At 43.3% G+C, this 21885-nt stretch overlaps 1 protein-coding gene across 4 annotated transcripts in view; it reads right to left on the bottom strand.

Moving 5' to 3' along the window:
* Window positions 1-21885, bottom strand: part of plxnb2b (plexin b2b) — a 119550-nt gene that overhangs the window by 46712 nt on the left and 50953 nt on the right. The window contains exon 3 of one of the 4 annotated variants that reach the window (XM_067500734.1): window positions 14363-14414. The exons of the other annotated variants lie outside the window; for them this stretch is intronic. The gene's annotated coding sequence lies outside the window, so the exon portion shown is untranslated. The remainder of the gene's footprint in view (window positions 1-14362; window positions 14415-21885) is intronic. 4 annotated transcript variants of the gene reach the window in all.

The raw sequence follows: 21885 nt of genomic DNA, 5'->3' as shown, positions 1-21885 counted from the left end.
AAAAATATTGACAGTAATTGAAGCATGACTGCCTCTCTGAGTGAACTTCCACAATGTGCCATTCACAAAAAACTATAGTATCCATAGTGTTATCAGTTCACTTTGCCATAATGCAGACTGCATAGAGAGACTCCACAAGAGGTGGATTATGTCACTGGTTCCTGCGACAGAAAATGACTTGAATTCTTTGACTTCCAATCAAACAAGCTGTGACAATGCAACCTTCTCAAACTATGATGTACAATGCAAGGACAATAGTCTAGGGGTGCTCATTTAGGTTGCAGAAAACTCCAGTTCCACTTACATCCATGACTTCAAAGAGTCCCTTTTCTATTCATGCAAATCTTATAGCCAGCCCCCGACCAGAAAAAAAAAAGAAGAAAAAAACGAGTGTCACGCAAATTTCCTTCAGATGCTGCATTGTGGGTCAGTGCAAATGAAATTCTTAACATATTTCAAAGGAGCCCGTTCTCTCTTAGGATGACTCCTTCTGTCGCTCTATCACTTTTCATCCTTTTTTTCATGGCTTTAATCCTGAACGTGGGAATTAAAGAGGCTTCAAAGAGTTGAAGAGAGGCAGACGTCTGGTGTAGGGCACGCAGGTGGAATGAGGCCCATTTCTCCCTCATACCAGCCCACCCTCTCTCTCTCAACAAGTCTCCAAGCTGCTGCGAGAGAACACGGCAACTAGGTATACCACCCAACACGTGGCTATTGTGAATAAATAAAAAGCTGCTAAATTTAGAGGCTGCGTGCTGCATCAGCCTGAAGCTAATGAAGCCTCCAATGGCCTGAGATAAATAATAATGAAACACATCATGTGCTAATGAAGCTGGCACATCTGAAAAATGTGATCCTGTGAATGATACAACTGTTGCATTAATACCGCTTGATAGTCATTGTTGAATTGACCTCAAATTAGAAATCTCAGCCTGTTGCTCATGCACGTTTCTAACCACAATCGTTACTTCATAGTAACAAGCAACAACGCTTTTTTTTCCTGAATAGATTTGACTCTGAATCTTTAAACTGAACTGTCATTGTCACTGACCGAATCAGTAGCTTTTGGCAGTGCAGGTCCCCTTGCTGGGGGCTCACAGCTCAGCAGTGATTAACAGTATGTCGCTTCTTTGTTAATACTCTATTTTAAAACTCTTATTAAAACCTGCAAAAGCCACTAAGATGTGATAATGTGCAATTACAATAGTTATTTGAGTTAATTATGTGCAGAAATTCAGTTTTCCAGTTCTTACTTTGCTCTGATTTGTCTTATTGGACCTTATGCAAGAAACACTCTTAGGAACATATTAGTTTCTAAGTGGCAAATGCATATGATTTAAAAGACCTTGTGACATTCACAACTTTTCTTGTATTTAGAATACCAACAAAATTAATGAGTGGTTCACATTATCATACTAGGCTGTTTTGAACCAGCAACAGTAAAGACCTACAACTGAACTAAATAGGTCAGAGTCAATGTGAAAATTGATTCAATGAGTGACAACTTTGTTTTTGCATTTGGGGGTAAAATTAACTTTAAGAGCAAAACCGTTTAGGTACCACATGCACAGACTTGAAAGAGGCAAGTGAACGTGAGTCTCTTTGTTGGCTTCCATTCTCCACACAGATGCACATGCTCTTTTAGTTGACAACTATAGCACCATCTCTTTCACCCTCCCACCACAAGTTAGGACATGCCTGGGCAGGAAAAGCAGCTCTCAGCAGAGGAAAATGAACAACAATTGAAAAATTGCAGGTGTGCACACAAACCCGCGCACACAAATTCGTGAGGCTTAGAGATGCGTGCACCGGCGCCCAGCTTGAAGTGCTGACAAGGTAATCCCGCTCTGACCACACAGAGACACTCTTCTCTTATAACTGCCACGCTGTGTTTCTTTGACACAGGGGCACTAAAACCCGCCATGGCAGTCCACACGCTCTCGGCCAATCCTCTTGCCACGCAACATCCACATCCCCCACCATTTCTGGGACAGCACGCTTCGGGGAAAAAAAGTGTGCAATCGTGCCTGCACGAGGGAGCAACAGATCAGGAAGAAGAGAGGAAATGAGATGGTTGGGAAATGTGTGTGTGTGTGTGTGTGAGTGTGAGTGAGTGATTATTAAATAGATCACATACACAAACACTTCCACAACTGCTGACCTGGCAAGTTTTGAACCAGCACGACTGCTTCGCTCACTCATTAAAACAGATATGGAAAGAAAACAGATATAATAAATAAAAAAAGCAGACGCCCTACCCCGACAACATAATAGGATATCACCACATACTGTGATCTCTCATATTCAGCACTTTCTTTATCGGAGTGCTGGCTTTGACAGATGCCAGGGTCTGACATTGATGTGGGGGGTGTCTGCACATTGAAGCTGCTTTCAGTGTTATACACTGATAAAAGTGAACTGCTATTAAATTACTTGCATGTCCCCTGAGGCCTCGGGGCTGGGCAGAGGGGGGGGAGAAGTGAGTTGATCCAGGGGTTAATGCTCTGAAGCAAATCTTCCCATGTCTCTCGCAGCGCGTAGAGTGCTGAAAAGGACTGATAAAGTTTATACAAGGCAACATGACAACGTGGGTTAGGAGCCATACGAGGAGCCGGAAATAAGGGGCGGATCCTCGTCCTTTATTTTCCCAAAGCCATTGAGGGAAGGATAGGCAGAACAAGCGGCATTGTTAGAGATGAAACATGAAGTGGGAGAGTGTGGAGAACTCATTCTTTCTCTACACGTCTCCTATCTTGTGGGTTTTTTTTTTTTTTTTTTGACATGCAAACTCTCTTGTCTCATCCTTACAGCGAAATTGTTTCACAAGCTGCAATGGGAGGCCTGTGTGACGACGGCAATCCAATTTCCATATGAACAATTACCCTGCCGTCAGGGTTGGCAGTTCATTTATTTCAATTTGACTGACTGGGAGAACCATGCGTACCAAAGCAGCCAGCCTGGTCATTGTATTCAGGGCACCATGCAGGGGGGGGGGGGGTTGGGGGGGGTTGTTGGGCCTGGTCCATTTCAGTGGTATCCAGCTGCTCTGGCCTAAATATGCTAACACCTTTAAAGTTGGCCTGTGACCCAAGGAGGGCGTGAATCACACTCTGCTCCTATATTAGACTCTGTGTTGTGTGCGTCCCAGTTGTCACGGCTGCGTGCTTGTGTTCCTCTAGTGTGTCTATGTGTCTGCCCTCCTGTGTATGTTTGTCTGTTGTGATGTATGACCACAAGCCAGGGGGTGCGAGCATAACCCGCATACACACACGCCATCCTTTTAGGCACAGCACATTTCCTCATTAGGACTGATAGGCTGTTTGTGTGTCTGTTTACCGCTCCGTCACCATTTTCAAGGCTCTTGCTATCTCCCCTCTGCCAGCTGGACACTTGAGCGCAAAACCACAGGCGCACACACACAACACAAAAACTACTTGAGCAGAGCACACATTTCAATGTGCAGAGACACACAGAAGCACTCACTACTCGGCTTCTCCGCCTCATACCTTTCTCAGCAGGCGACCTCTGTGTCTCTTATAATCTCTCAATCTCTGTTTGTCTCTCAAACAAACACACAAATGCAACCTCTTTCTGTGTCTGGGCAGCAGCAGCTTGGACTAATCTCCCAATGCTAACTGGCCTCTCCCAACCCCAGCTGGACGTTGCAGCTCTCCAGCGGGACAGAGTGGCTGTTTGCTGTGTGGACACAGCTGGCGGATGTTGGGGAACCTGATTAAATTGCCTGGTCTGGTGGAGAAAAGCTACTTTCGGGAGCCAATGGCTCCTCCGATGTCGCCGCCACATCCAGACGGCTGCTAATACACACAAACAGTTGTAGGGGCAGGCATGCGTTCACAAGCTCACTAATCAACTTGACTCACTCAGATACGCTGACATCCAACACTGTAACTGCATATGAATAATGCTTCTCACCCAAACAAGTAGAAATGAATAAATAAATTGTTTAGTCTATAAGGATGTGCCTCTAACAAGTTGCCAGAACTCAAAATGAGTTATGTTTCACTCCTTAAGCCAAAGATATTCAATTTAAATGACACAAAAGTTTACTTTTGAAAAGCGCATAGCAGCATGAATGCCATGAATGAGTAAAACAGTCACTAAAAGTGTTATTGATAAAGTTTCTCTTCATCAGCTTAATCGATTATTATCATTTCAGGACTACCTGAAGCTTTCATTTCTTTGTGACACATCAACTGATTGCTACAAGGAATTTTACTACAGTGGTTAAGTGTCTTTTCAAGAACAGGTAAAAATCCAGTGTCTTGCTCAGGGGCACTCACACACAGAGACTTTAATCCCAACTTGCGCTGGTTGGAGGGCGGATTCTCGAATCTGTACAACCGCCCTAAGGCGAATCCTCTCGCTCCGAACACTCTGCACTTACAAACGGCCTGCGCTCACGTTGTAACACACATGCAGCCACAATTAAGAAGTCAGGCAGGCAAACTGACTGCTGGGAAGGAATCCATTACACACCTTATTGGTTATAATGATTTCACTTCACCAGCATAAACGCCAATGAGCCATGAAGGTATCTTGTAATGTGGCTTAGTCTCAGTGCCCAGCTTTCGTTTGGTTTCAAGGGGAATACAGATCTTATGTTGACTGATTGCTCGCCTGCTCTCTTAAAGGAATTCACATGAACAGTGGACAAGGAGATGTAAGCACCGTGAGTTTGAACGAATAGGTCAGCATTTAAATAAATACACCTGTTTGCTTTCTTTCCGACAGTGAGATAAGAAGCGTGATATTGATCTCTGGTCGGAGTGTGAAGTGTAGATTTACTGTTAGAACCTGTTAAAAGTAGTTTAAAGCAGGAAGAACCAGCAAGCCTGCTTCTGTGTAAGTAGCAAAAATACCACTACAAACACATTCAAACCCAGCATAATTAACACTTTGCATCTTTTTGTGCTTAATCAGTGCATAAACGTAAGAAACGATGACAATTTGCTTAACTGGCTTACAATTTGTCAACACTTTACCCATTTTTTTGTGCTTCTGAGGGGTTAATTTTAGCTATAGTGTCGCAGACACATGGTATTAAAATTGATGTAACAATGATAAAAACCAAATGACTTCTTTACTGATGAAAACCCAAGTGTGAGTAACTGCCCCTAAACCCCAGGTTGGGCTCCATACACTTGTTTTTGTGGATGCCTTGAACAAAGTAGATGCTAAATGTTGGATTTATGAGCTCTACATGTTCATTCCTGCACAATCAATCTAACTGCAATTGTGATGTTCACCTGTGGAATTACATAAACACAGAAGACAGCAATTTAAATAAAGAAATAACTATGTGAGGGTGACAACCTATTCTGTGTTTTGTACAGTTTGTTCTTTATCTACACACATAAAAACAGAAATAACCAGTTAGTCTCTGTGCAGGCAGTGCGTGTAATATAGTCACATGACTTCCTGCTTGGAGAGTGCACACAAACAAACAAATGGTGATTTATTGAATGCCGATATTTTATATTCAAGCTTCATCAGAAAACATGAAAAATCTACAGTATGCACAACATGCAAACGTTAGCATGAGACTCAAAAGCAGTTCACACTGCTCTGCAATGCCCACCCAGCACCTACTGCACTGTGCTCTTCTACCATCTGCTATGCTCTGCATAGCCCTTCAGGTATTAGTCATTAGCAAACTACGATAAATAAGAAGCCACAAAATAATCAAGCAAAAAATTTGAAAGTTAGAAACCTAACCCTCACACCAAAACCTGCAGAAAGGACTCTCTCTGCAGTGCTGCCATGGCTGCTCTGTGACTCTGACTTTATTAGAGGGGCTGAAAGCATCTCTCTGCAAAGGTACCATACTTTTAAACATGACAAAGAAAAGTATGATGAAGGAATGACAGACTAGTAAAAAAGACAGCTGAAAGCCAGGGGGATTTCAGAAATTGATCCGCACCCTGTACAGGAGGTACCCCAACTACCCTCGTGGAGCTACTGTATTTCTTTAAAGTTTCAAACGATCTGTTTTACATCAAATGCCATGGCGAGGATCAAGTACACAACACAATGTTTTTTGGATGTGTTTTTTTTTAAGATTTAATGTTCTGTACAATTAAGTTGGGAAATACACATTCTAATATCATCACCAATCTGTTTCCTTGATTACCAAGCGAATTGAGTCGTAGTACTATTTGTTTATTATGTATATCACAATCGTAATACTGTCCACAATAACTGCAATATGACCAATTCGTACCGCCCTGCACATGTTGGTGCTTTTCATTGTGAATGGAGCCAGGCTTAACGCCCAGATATCAAATTGATATGAAAAATCTCATCTCACTGTTGCAAAGAAAGCAAATGAGCATATTCCCCTAGAAAAGTACAAGCTGGGAGAGAAGACATGTCTCTGGTTCTGTCCATCCTTGTAAGAGTTAAATAAGCCAGAGAGGTAACCACAGGAAAGAAGGTGGGAGGGATGAGAGATGATCGGGAGACAGAAAGACAGGAACACAGGGGGAAAATGACACACACACACACACACACACACATACACACACATTGCTGACTGAGTCTCAATAGCTGCTTTGTGCAAACTGACAGGTGCCTGTCACTTGTCAAAATGAGTCAAAATGTGTAGATAGTGAGTGAGCACTGTGATGGTGAGGATATACGTAAACGTCGGCTGAGGCCCAAAACGATTCCAGCAGCCTTTGGTAATGACTAACAGCTATCAGGTAATGGCCCAAAGATTAGTCAGCTCTCTTCAGCATATGGAGAAAAGGTCACGTTTGAAGCTTAAAAGGTAATGGCTAAATGAGCTGCAAAAAATACCTCATAAAATTAAATAGCTTTCAGCGAGAAGGAGCACTTTCCGCTGGTCGTGCAGAAGGAAATAGACTGGGCTACTTTTTAATTAGCTGGACGATGAGAACTAATCACAGAAAGGGTAGACTTGTGTGTATGCCTCAATGCAAAATCTCAACTCATAACACAAGAGCACCTTCTAACTTCTCTATCTCTCGCGAAGATTAATGAAAAACCACATTTGCTCAGACTACCTCTGTACACATACTTCCAACAAATGTTCTTGATGCTATCGAAGCCCCTCCACAACACTCATACTCTCATCTGCGGACCCTTGCAATCTTCATCCATCATCTATCAATGTTGCTGCAGCCAGAGGGGAGAGCGCTGCTAAGCAGGGCCTGACTAATGGCTAAACAAACACCATTATCAGGCCTTAGTGGCCGAACGCTGAGCTACAGGAGCCCCAGAGCAGCTGAGGCTCTTTAATACTTAATCCCTGCTGCCCTGCTCTGCTAGCGGCTGGTATAAACTAAGCAAGAATTTGTGGCACTGAAAGTCCACTAATGAGGGAATAAGCACAAAAACACAAGCGAGGAGGATGTTCGAGGTAAAGAGGGACGTCACACATACATGCACACACATGCACAACCACTCCCTGCAAAAACAGTGTCAAGAATAGACTGAATTAAGAGGGGGAAGAGAGAAGTGCAGCATACTCGTCTTGGCCAATTCCCTCTCTAAAAAAAGGCTCAGGGAGAAGTTAATGAGCCTGTTACAGCCCCACAGTTCCCCTGATAAGGCCGCTGATTACACCACATGTTTAGGCAAGAGGATTGTCTGTGTGTTTGCATGCATATTTGTATGTGTGTGTCACCTGACCCAAAGCGGTCATCTGCTAATCGTACGTTCACGAGTCAAGAACGCACATTTTCTGACAAACACACTTTCACACACGCGCGTGCACACACACACCAATCACCACAGAGGCGCAATCTATCGCTCTTGCATAGACCCCCTCGCCTACACACACCAACAAAGTCACACCCGTGATCACATTTCTCAGAACATACACACTCACACACTCAATCAAGTGTGACTGAGTGAGCAAGGCACTCAATGAGAGTGGGTGATTAGGCCCTCGGAGACTAGGCTTGACCTTTCCCTCCACATCAAGTCCTCCACGCGCATGTGTGTTTTTATGAGTCAGTGGCTGTAAGCTCTCGGGCCTGCGCCACTTCACATCAAATGTCACTGACTTAAATGAGACGCCCAGACAGACAGGATGCTGGGGAGATGGAGTGGGGAGAAGAGGAGGATGACGACAAGGGAAAGGGTGTAATATGAGAAAGGGAGACGTTAGGCCGCAAGAAAAACCCAAAGAAAGAAATAACAAGAAGCAAAGGCTAAAGAAAGACTGAAAGAAAAAGAGAGAGGCCACTGTCACCCATCAATCTTATGTCTTGTTTTCTCCCTTTTTGCATGAGAAACAGCAAAGCTGAGGTATTTTTAAATTCCTTGTTGGTTGTGGGAATTCAGTGCAGGCCCTTGCGGTTACACAAAGCTCCCCCTCTGACTGTCGAGATGGTTGAGTCTGCACTTCCGTGTTCCCAGAGTTCAGATGTATAGAAAGGCAGCCAGTCTGACTCAGGCCTCTGAGGAGCAAGTGAGCAGGGGGCAACTGAGGTTCTGTTTGTGGGTTTGTTGTGCTACCAACTCTTCAGGGCAGTGTTAGTTAGCAGGCAAATTATATTCATGAACAACAAAAAGATACACAGGCTGTTCTGGTTCCAGATTGAACTCTTTCAGGATACAGTTTAAGGGTCAAATTGTCAAATAAAGCAACCAGGCCAAGACTATTTTAAAAGCAAGTTGAGTGAAAAGAATTAGATTTTCACCACATGTATCGCTTGTAAACATCAGAGTTTACAGACACATTTACTGGTTGATCTTATGATTGACAGGTGTGCACACATTTTTTCGGTAAGTGATTATTACCAACATTACGAGCTCACCAATATTCAGCTACAGTTCTTCATATATGGATACCTGCATGTCTGCTTATATCAGACTTAGTGATGTCACATCCCCTGAAAACTGCACCCAGAACTATGAAAATGAGATGTAAATCGTGACAAACCGGGAATTACCATTTAATAGTAGGTAAGTTTTGATGGTGGAGGTACAATTTCCCATCTGTCTTGTCTCGCCACTTTTCTCATCTTTCTCCTCCCATCATCACGGTAGATCTCAGTAGAGATTGTGAACCAGCACTCACTGCTGACGGGCCGGCAGACGCGTGGCGCGCCGCCCAGGTTAATTAAGTTTGAAATCGTGGAGATGATCAGTGGCGCTGCCACTCAGGCTGCCAGCCTCCCTTCCCTTCATCACTGTGTCCCTGCTACGACCAATGTGTTCAGTCTGTCTGACAGGTAGAGAGGTGTGCGCGTGTGTGTGTGCGTGTGTTTGAAAAAGAAAGTGTTATTTGTATGTCACCTGACCCTTACCTACAAAGGTAAGAGTTTAAGGGTAGGGGGAGGCATAAGGTCTGTGGATGTATGGCAAATTTGTGATTTTCCACAAAATAAATAAAATTGTTTTGAATCATTTATAGATTTTGATTGGTACTTAAGCAAAAAGAACCAAACATTTCCTATGCTTAACAATTAGTTAATAATCTAAATAATTAGGAGATTAATTGATCATCAAAGAAGCTGCAGTTCTAGTAGGTAGGTGCGCACACACACACAAACACAAACAAACACAGACACAGACACAGACACAGACACACACACACACACACACACACACACACACACACACACAGACACACTCTGGCCTGAATAAACTGTGTTGGAAAAATGGAAAGGGAAAAAAAAATGTCCAATCCCGTCCAGACTACAGCCTTTTTGCAGCCATGATTGCTCTGTTTCCCAGGAGGCTGCTGTAAGGAGCTGGAGCTGCAGTGATTGTTAGATGTGTATTGGCATTAAATGCACGTAGAGCCCCCCACCCCCCCACCGATCCAGTACCACTTGTAATCCTGCAAAAATGGACTCTACATATTAGAAAAAAGTGCTCAGTATTTGAAAAAAATTAACTCTATATATTAGAGAGATGCTTAAAATGCTGGAATGAACTCAGACACACAAACACACATTAAAACCACCTGTAAGTTTTTAAAAGGCTAAAGATGATCCCCTAGCTCAGTATCAAAACCTTTATGCTGAGAGTTTCCAGGTACAGAGGTACAGTGATGTGTACCCAAGTACATTTATTAAAGTACTAAAATTGTGTTCACTTTTGTGTTTCCATTTAATTAAACGTATACTTTTCGTCATGTACAAATATATACTTTCATACCCCTCCCACCACTGGCAAGATATTATGTGATGCATATCTACACATGAACTTTTCACCTGATGAATGGCTGTGATTGTATTTTGTTATTTATTTAGTTTTTGATTAATGGCTCGATCCTCCTCTTTCTAATCAAACACAGTCACACAAAGGTCAGAGGGAATTAGCCCCCCACAGCCTAAAAATAAGCTGCTTTAATCAAGTTGCAGATGGCCCGATACGCAGCAGGGTTGCATTACGGACCGGTCTTGTGGTGTAGCTGAGGCGTGTCAGCGATAGCATCTGCGCTTCGTCTCTGAAGGTGCCACTGTGTCTTTCATGTCAGGTGAGTGCACTGACATTCTGTCACATCCAGGGGGCAAAACATCAAAGTCGGGATTTATGTTGGCAGGGGGCTAACACTGACGCACACAGCACCGTCCTGTAAAAGCCCGGCACACTGTACATGCGTGCACGTGCACCATGATTGGTGACAAGCATTAAGTTTGAGTGTGAGATAGTGCTGATGTCTGCCAGTGAAGCCTACAATTCAGTCTCTTTATCTCCTGAGCCTTCTGCTGATAATTACAGCCGTCCCTTCCCTCGAACTCGGTCACACCAAAGCTGACAGTCTGCACAGCTCGAGCCAGAGGAATTATCGCTCCGGACATCGCAAAACGGAGCACGCCAAGGTCAGGCCCTGTGTTCAATTTCACTTCTGATTCCAGTCCACCTTTCTTGCTCTGCTACCACTTATCCACTCCTCCCTCCCAGCCCACCCACGCTGTCACCGTTGAATTTCAGTCCGGAGCTAACCTCTATTTCCAGGACAACCAGCACCCTGACACTCATTCATTTCCAATCCTGCGGAGTGGTCGGCTGAATGGAAATTGACGATTCAATTTTTGGAATGAAACTCAAGAGTTCTTTTTGGAATTGACTCTCCCCTCCTGCTCTCCCCACTCCTCCTCCTGCTTGGGTGCCCGTTCTGCCACCCCCTTTTGGCCCCCACCACTCACTATCTCTGTCTTGGTCTGCTGGGTACAGCCAATTTCTCTGCATGTATGGAGACGTGGGCGAGATGGCTACCGCAAAGCGAGGCTTAAACGCCCTGCAGCTTCCACCGGCTTCTCTCAGACACCTTTTCTCCATGCTTGCTCTCTCTCATCACTAAACTGCCATCAAACAAGCAAACACTTAAAACCAAAGGGTTTATTCTCAGCATTGCTCCCAGCTGGATGTTGGGTGGCAATTTAAAAATGATCTATGCAAATGTAATTTCGCTGTGTGTCATCCAACACAGCCAATTAATGAGTGAGCTTCTCCAACCCAACTATAAATTAACAAGGCTAGATATAATAGCTAGATTAATGTGTTTTTCTGGCACTTGCCTAATTGCTAGAAGACTCCGGTGGGGCTAGTATGAGCTGCCTCATTTCTATGTGTGATAGAGTGAATTAAGACAGAGAGGGATAAATGCTTGTATAAACTATTTATCATTTATATGAACTTTGTTGTCTCTCCTATTGGTTTTTAGCGAGGGAATGCATGAGGAAAGAGATGAGGAAAGATTGTCCTCAGGGAACGTTTTATTTACTTCAGCAGAAATGACTAGTATCAGTTCTTAGATTGAGTTTGGTCTGAAGGACAGCATTAGCTTCAGCCAGTCTTAGGAATTTATTAATGGAAAACAAATCCATAAGCGGTCAGAGGGGCATATATGCATGGGTGGCCTACCTGGTAATGAGAAATGAAAGCTGAAGGCAAAGAGAAAACATCCAACATGGCCAGGAAAGAGCATATGCAAGGTACGGGAGAAGGAGAGAATGACTAACCGTCTGTCTTAGCCAAAGGAAACACAAAGAGAGAGCAAGCAGAAGAGAAAACACGCTCCAGGATCCAAACCAGCACATCACCAACAAGGAAGCCTTTTGTTTTGCCCCTCTCAACCAATTGTTCTCTTCGCCAAGGGTGAGAACGCTAATCCGCTGTGGAAAGGGAAGTTGGGAGGATTTACTCTAAGTACCATTATTAGTGGGAATTCACTGATATGGGAGTGCAGCGGAGGGGTGACGGGGTAAAAGGGTGAGGAGAGAAGGTAGAGGGCACAACAAACAAGGAGAAAGAGGAGAGCAGCAGGAGGGGCGTTTTAGCGTATTCTGAATACACTGTAGGTGCCATATGAATCTTTAATACAGGGCTTAATGGGGAGGGAGGGAAGAAGGGAGGAGTAGAGTATATAAAGAGAGTGAGGGAAAATGGAGAGAAGTCTCAGAGGAGGTTACTGAGCCCCCCATATCACAACACTCCTGATAAGTGCCAGCCTCCCAGGATCAAACTTAATTTTCCACAGCTCCAACGCCACCAGAGTCCCTTTCAGAGTCAGAAGACGGTGGCAAAGGACAGAATTGCCTTTGTCTTCAAAAACAGAGACGGGCCTGATGTTCAGATAAAAACGGATAAAAGATCTTTCCAGGTGATAAAATTCTTAATTGCTTTTGTTAAACACATACCCTGCTGGAAGCTTGGCCACGGTACATTGTTTTAATTACACGCACAAGAGCCTAATTAGTTGTATCTGTTCTACCAGAGGCTAACGTGCACCCAATTAGACCCAAATCAAAAGGATAGTACAGTCAGACGGGGGAAATGTGCGGCTTTTTGTTCCTGCACAGTATTCGTCAAGTAACAGAGAAAAGTAACGACAGCGCTCAACTTTCCCAAGTTGCTGATGTCAAGATCGCCCCTGCTATCTTTAAACTAATTAAAAGCATTTTCTTGTGTGTGTACCCAAGCAGGTGGCTGCCTTGTCAGTTTCTCAATCTCTTTGTCTCATGCACTGATGATAACCGCTAAAGTGGAAAAAATGATCTATGCAATGATAAGACTAAACAACACAGGTCGTAATTGTGCCGCTCGTGCAACAGTTTGCGCGCTGACACTGGAAAAGTCTTCAGAGTCAGATCCACCAGCTGGTTCCCATAAAGAAAAGAGGGACTGTCTGAAATGCAGTGATGATGCCACAAAATACTGCCTTTCCTGTAAAGAAGGGGGGATATATTGTGGGTGTGGGTGCTGCTCTTGCTCTATGGTAACTAATTGTTAAACAGGCCCTCAGGGGAGATCAGATATAATTGAGCAAAAAAATAATAATCGGACATGAGAGCTTCAGGCAAAAATTATTCAAGGGCATCTACAAAAAGATTTCCCTAATGATGTGATAAACAGAAACAAAGATCCACCACTTTGGAAATGCAACCTCATCAAAGCCTTCTGAGCATCCCCCAAAAGAGCAGCTCTCTCCCTCAGCAGTGGGGCGAACAATCCCAGAAACATCCACAACTATTGCAGGTTCTTGTGAATTTTCCACATTGAGAGAGCCTGTAATGGTCTCCTGGGGCAGCGCAAGAGCAGAGTCAGGCGGCGGCTTTTCAGAGCATGTAGCATTTCTTCTCTGCATGTTTCCCTGTTAGCTGTTAACAACCTTGTAGTAGGTCTTCTGTACTCTACAATCACTCCCATCAGTCAATAGAAAGCATCAAGAGACCCACCGTGAAATTAGCTGTGGCTAAACTGTGGTGTTTTTTTTCCAGGCATAATTAGAGCCAGAAACCAAACCTAGATAGCAAGATTTTCTACATATATGTATCGGACACACACAGAGAGAAAGAACTTGTCTGAATTCTTGTGCCTTGTTTGTTGAAGCAAGTTGAAGTATGCGATTTGATCAAGAGGTACAAATAAATAAGTAGCTGTACAGATGCACATGTAGGAGTGCAAAGGAGGTAATGCTAATAATAAGTGCCATCTGGTGGAGCAAGTCCATTTCCTTGATTGGTTCTATTCTACCGCTGAAGGAGACATGCTGGGCTTATGGCCTGGCAATCCACATCCTGAATAGTGCCTGACAAGTCACACCTGAGTGGTGGGAGAGGAGGGAGGGGTGAGGTGTAGCTGCTGATTGTTACCATGGCAATAGCAGACCAAGGATCAGGAGGTTAGATCACTCTCCATAGCTGCGTGAGGCCACACGTGGGAGATATTCCTAAGGTTTATAATCACTGTCAGCCCGCAGCTCCAGCGGTCTATGTGCGCACACACTCGTGCACATACACACACACAGACACATATTTATGTGTGAGTATTTGTGTGTATGCGCACCCCTATCTTCCTGGGAAACTCATCTGGCCTAAGCTCCCAACTGGCAGAGAAATTCTAAAATCCTACCTACCAGCTTTCTCATGAGTGACAATCTTCTCTCACTGGTCCCACGCGGGTTCTTACTTTTAGTAAAATGAAGAAAAAAACAAAACAAAAACACATTTATAAGAAAGCAGGATGCATGATTCAAACAAGAGATCATCTGTGCTGTGAGAATAAAAACAGGCTGCTATGCTGCTGCAAAATAACCCAACAGCGCCCGTGTCTTATGATTTCCCAATCAATAGCTGGTATGTACACCAACAGCAGCCCACAGTTATGCAACCGTGCATCGACGATCAAATCGATGCCAGCTTGCTTTAAAAAAGCTCATCATCATTTCGCTGTGGTATGCCATTGAGTCGCTCCACTCATCAACTTACACACTGAATTTTCATTAGGAGGCACTTAATAAAGACAGGCACGTTTAGAGTTTCTCTCTGGGTGGGTGGGTTGTTTCGATTAGGCCGAGTTAATCTCTATCACAATAAATAACATTGATTACAAATGCTGAATGTTACGGGAGGGTGCTAAAATTAAAGTGCAAAGGAGGATGGGGATAGGGATGACAAAGAGCAGTGGAAATGAATAAATGGATATTAGTGGGGTGTTCTCTGTGAGAGAACAGCACATTCAGTACACGTGTGTGCAGCAGAGAAGTAAACAGGGTAACCACATTCATTCCTTCAGGAGTATCAGATTCTCACTGAGTCAGAGCGTCAGACCACTAACAGACACACTGGGCTTCTCTGGCGGGACACATGCATTCCCAGCCTTTTAACCTACAGGGACAAAACAGGTGCTGGCTCGCGTTTCCCTGGCTGAGGTGAGCATTAACAAAACAAATCAAAACCAAAGTCGCAATCGCACCGCAGCCACTGAAAATAATCTGTGCTGCACACTTTGGGTGAAGAAGTGTTTTCTCAACAGACACAGTTCACCTGAGGGTCACGGTAGCTCAGATGAATTGTTTTCAGCAAAATCCAATCCTGTGCTGCTACAATTACTACTTGACAGTAGTGAAAGTACCAGAATTATGCCCTCACTCTGCACCAATGAGATGTTTTGCTTCACTTCGCTCTATAAAAAGAGAAAAAAGTTTGCATCACATTTATCTCTTAATACTAAACAGAAATTTTGCCTCTATTTATATCACTTAATTTTTAAATGGACAGTTGTCTGGTAGAAGTGGGAGGAAAACCACCATGTTCTCAAGGGCTACGACCTTGCACAGCTTAATAGATCTTTTCGATGTTTGCTGGCTTGGTATGCTGTCTGGATTTGTTTACAATGCACCATGCTCAACATCACAAATCGGGGATTGCGTGGCTGTTGTCAGGGATTACTGGTCTGGTCTTTGAGTTTTTCATTAAACTGCTGTATCAGAAAACAAAACAAAACCAAAAAAAAAAAAATCCCTTCACCCTCTTGCCAGAAAAGACCATGTCACATACATCTGCAGGACACACATTTATCTGAATGAATGGTTTTTTTTTAATCCCATCTTCCGCATAATGCCAAGCTTCCTCATGAATAAATGAATGATCTGACAGACTCCACAGTAACAGAAAAAGAGCTTTCCCGTTTTCTAGATGAGAGTCACATTGACACTGTGAAGGAAAGCATAAATCAAGAAAAGCTTACAACTGCAGAGTGGACATCACATACAGTTTTTGGAAGCTGTAATATATTTAATATCTAAGCTCTTTATCCTATATAGGGCTGCAGCGTGATTTTGTTTGACACCGTAGCGAGTGGAATCCTCTTACTTTCTTCTTTATGAGGTCAGCAGTGGAAATGGACAAGGTTCAGACAGATGGGGCCCGAGGGAATGAGGCAGGGAAAGAGATAAAAAAATAAAAATAAAAAAAAATAGGGAGGAGCATCAAAGCAAGCAGGGGATGAAGGCAGGACAGGAATGGGTGGCGAGACGGAAATATGTAAAATTTAAGAGGCAAAGATAAGACACAATTAGAGAGAAGTGGGAATAGAGACTAAGGGAGATTAAAGGCGTCAGTATGTTTCAACCAAAGTGCTTTCTGGATGTTTGAACATTGCCTGAAACAGCCCTCCTACTACAGCTTTCTAACATTGATATAAGAGGATGACTGCGACTGACTATTTTTGCATTTTTCCCAACATTTACAGCGAGTTTGGCAGTAACTGTCCAGGTGTGGAGGTCCCTCACGCAAGTTCTTCCTTCCCATTTCCACAAAACTGAGTGATATATGGCTGACTGTCGCTTGTTGTTTTCTGTCATATGCTGACTCCTTATTATAAAAATGTAAATATCTAACACGCGACTGAAACGCTTTTTTGCGGTTCAGTGGCCGAATAGTTTGTTAGAATTTCCAAGGACATCTTCACAATTGTCTTTTCCTGTCTGTTTATCCAGTTACGTACTGGCAATGTGGACTTCCACGGGCTTCATGTGATCCCTCAGTGGTGACATAAACCGCCACTTTGCTGTTGTGCTGTTTGTTCACACCTCCACCTTTACCTCAGAAAGACCACTTGTGGTTAAAACAGTGTCAACTCCATGCAGGGATCAAAGACATCCTGGATACAGGATAGGAGTGTGTGGGTGCTTTTTTCATTTTAACTGCACAGCTGATTGTTACCCAGCACCTGCAAAAACTTTATAGATGTGCGTGCCACTCCTGATGATTGCCTTTTCATGTATACAAATGGCTGCAGCAGCATGAATGCATTCGAGGATAGCCCGTCCTAAAGAATGTGCTTTGAATGATCGTCCTACCTTACCCCCCCCCTCTCTCTATAATGGCAGCCCTTTAAACGCCGCCTTCAAGTTCTGCTGTTTGAAACAGCTATAAATATGCCTGCCTTCAGACCTGGTTGGACGACATGATAAAGTTTATTTTGAGCATAACCACCTCCAAGCCTGTGAAAACATGGTTCTGAATTCTAGGCGTTTTATTATTAGTATTCAGATTCAAATCGTTAACAATCATGTCTGGGCACAAAAGCACTCATTAAAAGGTATTAATTAAAAATCGTTTAACACTCAAAAAACTAATCTTTTGTTTTCTTCTAATTAACAGAATGGCATGACGATCAACTGATACTGTAATGAAGTGACTGTACACATAATTTACCAACTTAAAAAGTAGGTGTAGTGTTTTATTTTCTTAACAGCAAGAAGCAAACTAGAGTAACGATGTTCTGAGCTACCACTGTTGTTGATTGTCTCTGCAGTAAGTGATTAAAAGACAAATTTCCCATCAGTCACAGAGAAATAGGAGTCCCACTTAGTTACACCTGCTAACCAAGACTTTCTCCTCTTCAAGCCTTGATGGACTACACTTCCTCCCCTTTTCCCGCCTAGCCCGTTAACTCTGCTGCCCCTGAACATTGATGTGACCACTTGTCTCTGCCCAGGCCACAGGGGTCCTCTGTAAAAATGACTAGTCGCCAAGTACTGTCTGAAGTGAAGCTTTGATAAAAAAAAAAGTGGCTTTTTTCCACTTCGCTGCTCAGATCTGCAGGATCCAGTCTGCTCCAGAAGCTGCCCCCCACCCCCCAACCCCCTTACACAACCCTCCACAATCCCCTGCATCTTTTAGTGATAAAGCAGGCAGGCAGAAGGGCTCCTGCTTCCTACATCCTCAGGCCAAGAACACGGCCCTGACAACTATCTCCTCCCTGCGACAAGCAATCCCTCTGTGCAGGGCTGCCCAAAGAAAAGTGTTGATGTTAACAAAATGTGTGACAGCCACTCACTTATGCTAACAGCCCGCACAAACAGAAGAGCAGCAGCCCTTCGTTTGAGTTTGGTTTTATTTTCAATCACCCGCTCTAACATCTGAACTGTGCAGTCTCGCGGGGGATGAGAGGACAGTTGACAGTGAGCCAGACAACTCCCCACCACCGCCACGAGGGGTTTGAACTCTTTGTCCTGCACAGAGGGATAAGTGTGCATGCTGGGATAGGAGTGGAGGGGGTGAGGGATGGCTTAGCAAAAAAAGAGGAAATGGAGGGGACTGAAGAGAAGAGACCCATCAATTTCCTGTCATGGCTGTCTTGGAGAGCTACTGCTACAGAAATGCTGAGATAACACAAGACAGACAAGTTTACTTCTTTGATTTTTAATCTGAAAAACTGAAAAACAACTGGGGAAAAGTTTACTCGACTTAGAGAGAGGAGCAAAAAGCCATGGAGTAATCAATGTCAGTGGAGCTTTGTGAATAAAAAAATAACAGAGCCCTTACTGTGTGTTGTGTTTGTAGGGAGCTCCACAGGGCTTAGTGCACAGCCTCCTCATGTTATTCAAAAACCGGGAGCACAGGCAGCAAATGGTCCTCGGCAGAACAGAAGCCTCACAAACAAATTCGAGGTCAGAAATCAGAAGTTTTCAGGCAAAAGTGAAAAAGTGGAATTAATCTCCTAAGTTTTGTTAAGCAAAGCTCTGGGAGGAGTAAATTGTTGAAAGTCTACAGAGTTTAACAGATGAGCGGATACTCATCAGCCTGATTTTTCCTTTAAAAGTAATGACTCCAGACAGACGATGCTTAAAGAGGCTCCGCGTTTATTCCACAGTGATCTACCTTCCTATCGTTTAATATGGTGGTGGCTGACCTGCTAGTGCAGATAGCGGAGAGGAAATTCTCTTATAGGCCAAATAAACTGTCCAGTGGACCCGAACGTGCTGTCATCGTTGTGAAAAGGGCAATGACAGCTTGCATAGGCCATTCCACTTCAGCACTTTTAATGCATGTTAAGAAGAGAGGATAGGACTGGCAAATTAAAATCCATATCAATTACTTCTTGGCTCCTGTGACTCGTAAAGAGGGAGTCGAGTTTTAAGGTAAAATATCAGTCATTAGGTCCACATCATCAAAAATGCATTAAGAGTTGTTCCAGGGCAACTAAAGACAGTTTGAGTGGAAGAGAGATTTATATACTGTAATTTTCAAAAATCAAAAAGAGGAGGGCGGGGAGGACGCCAGGCATTCACACAAATACAACCAGTTCTTTCAAAAGAAACTCTTATTACCTTGCAGGTGTCAGCACTTGATTCATCACACACTAACAAAATCCCCCCCAGGCTCCCTTTTTTTAAATAACAAAAATCAAACATCTTAATTTCACAGACTCCTTTTTCCCCCTCCCTTTCTCATCTTTTTAGTCCCGCTAACCAAATACTGCACAAACTTGTGTCTCGCCATTCTGGAGAGCTTCCACACATACTCAGTAAAGCCGTGTGTGCGTCTCTCTATCACATCTAAGATAGCGTATCACAATGAGTGGGCTGCAGGGCCTCCCTCTTCCACAACAGATACTACTGTTGTTGTTTTTCCTTCTCGTTGGCAGTGACAGAGTGGAGCATTCCAAGTTTGCGTCAAGCAAGTCTGAGCTTTTTTGAGAATGTTGATTGCAACGCAGTGCCTTCTGCTTACGCAATCCGCTGAGACCAAAGCCTGTAACTAAAAACACCACAGAAAAAAGACATGTCAATTGTTTTTTCATCAGCTCAGGCAGATGGTAGCCCAGCTAGCAACATATCACTCTGTGAAAAGACTGGTTTTGTTTTGGCTTTCTTGGACTCTGTGTGCTGTTCATTCTTGCTTCTGAAAAGGAAAACCAATATGGACTTCCCCACACAGGCTCCTTTTCTATCAGTGGTGGAAGAATTAGATCCTTTACCTAAATAAAAGTACCGGGTAAGTAAATGTAATCAGCATTAAAACACACAACTAAATGGCTTCCACTGATTCAACAATGTGTAGGCACCATGTAACAGCTGTAGCTGCTTAACGGTGGATCAAGTTTTACCCTCATTATATAGACATTTATTTTAGTCCAGCGGCCCCGAACCTGGAAGCCCAGGCAGTGACAAGTGAATGTAATGGGTTGGGGCATGATTAATTTTTAGCCGAAAAGGAAAATCGAAATAATTCTACACATTTTAGGACCAATCCTGAAGTTTTTCTTATATAAATAAAATATTGTGTCTCAGTTTTTCAGTGGCAAAGCTATTTGAGAAGTTTATAGTGGACAGGGGAAATGCAAACAACATCTCAGACATCAAAAGGGGTTTCTAAAGGTCTCAAGTCAAAAGGTTTGGGAATATTCTACTATGCATTGTAATTTATAAATTCTTAAAAATCTAAATCTAAAAATAACTACAAGTTATATTTGTCAAACAATAAAATTTAAAAAGAACATTTTTCAATATGAAGTGTAGTGGAGTGGAAGAATCCTGCGGTATAAAGTGAATCTACTTTTGGATATTAGTAATATTAAATTCTACAACAGATTATGCTGACACTCATGTACCACGTCGTCTCTGTTGTCCTCAATACATTCATGACCCAGACAGCTAACATCATGTGAGTGACTGAACATGAGCAAATTATCGAATTATCAGTTTTTTCATACTGTAACTGTAACTTCTCATCAGATTGCATTAGAGCGCAATACTGAGCCTTTTTTTATTTGTTTTTATTTTTAGGGGCCTGGTGGTTCAGTGGCGAGCATTGACTTGGGATGCAGAAGGCAGCAGGTTTGAATCCCACCCCACCAAGTGTGACCCCGCCCAGCTGCCAAGGGCCAATTTGGTTCTGGTCCCGAGCCCGGATAAAAATGGGAGGGTTGCGACTGGAAGGGCATCCAGTGTAAACATGTGGAAAACGTTCTGCTGTGGTGACGCCTGAAGGGAAAAGCCGACAGCCATTGATGTTTACTTGTTTTATATTTTCTTTTCTTCGTTTCATTCATTTCAGAGATAGGGGATTCGTTTGACTGCTGAGTTTAAACGTTTCGGGTATTTTTCCCCAATTGGATCTCAATATAAACCAAACTTCACCTGCAGTAATGCAAACATATTCCCTTCTAAAGGTTTATAAGAGAAGGGCAAACCCTGCATTACATGCGGACTTGAAAGGCTACCTTGCACTTATCTATGAGACACCACAGGCTTTGATATATTGTCAGCGTTTGGCGCTGTGGGGGGATTGATTTAGACACTCATGCTACAGCTAGCTTGATTTCCAAATGTTGCGTAATGTGCCTTTAATTAAATCTGGATGCCCTAAGTGCAGCCATGTGAACCTTTCAGCAACAGCCCAGCTTACAATAACCACAGCTGTAGAGACTACAACAAACTAGCAGGGAGTGCAAGATTAGCTAGAATAATTGGTAATTCTTGCAAATTATAGAAAATTGGGTGTCTGTGTTTAATGAGAAGGGCAAAACAATAGTTCTTTGCAATTTGGGAGACATCATCACAGTGAGAGAAAAGAGATGCAAAGTCTTGAAGCCAATTGACCCTGCACATTTCTAACCCACACACATGACCGAGCACGGGTTCTTTCCATTCACCAATTCAACCAATTAGACTCACAGGGAGAGCGCCCACCATTGAAAGACATTCCCAGTCCAATTTCTCGCGCCCTATCTTGCCCCCCACTTTCTCAGAAAGATACTTTCAAGCCATCAGATAAAGTGCATATTTAAAAGTATCCACAGTGCGGCTGTGATGGAAAAGAAGAAACAGAGCAGGAAAAAGAAGTTCAACCCAGAGCTATCTGGCTC

The sequence above is a fragment of the Channa argus genome, chromosome 4, assembly GCF_033026475.1.
Source record: "Channa argus isolate prfri chromosome 4, Channa argus male v1.0, whole genome shotgun sequence".
NCBI lineage: Eukaryota > Metazoa > Chordata > Actinopteri > Anabantiformes > Channidae > Channa > Channa argus.
Note: the sequence above shows the minus strand (reverse complement) of the source record. Positions and strands in the feature narration are given on the sequence as shown.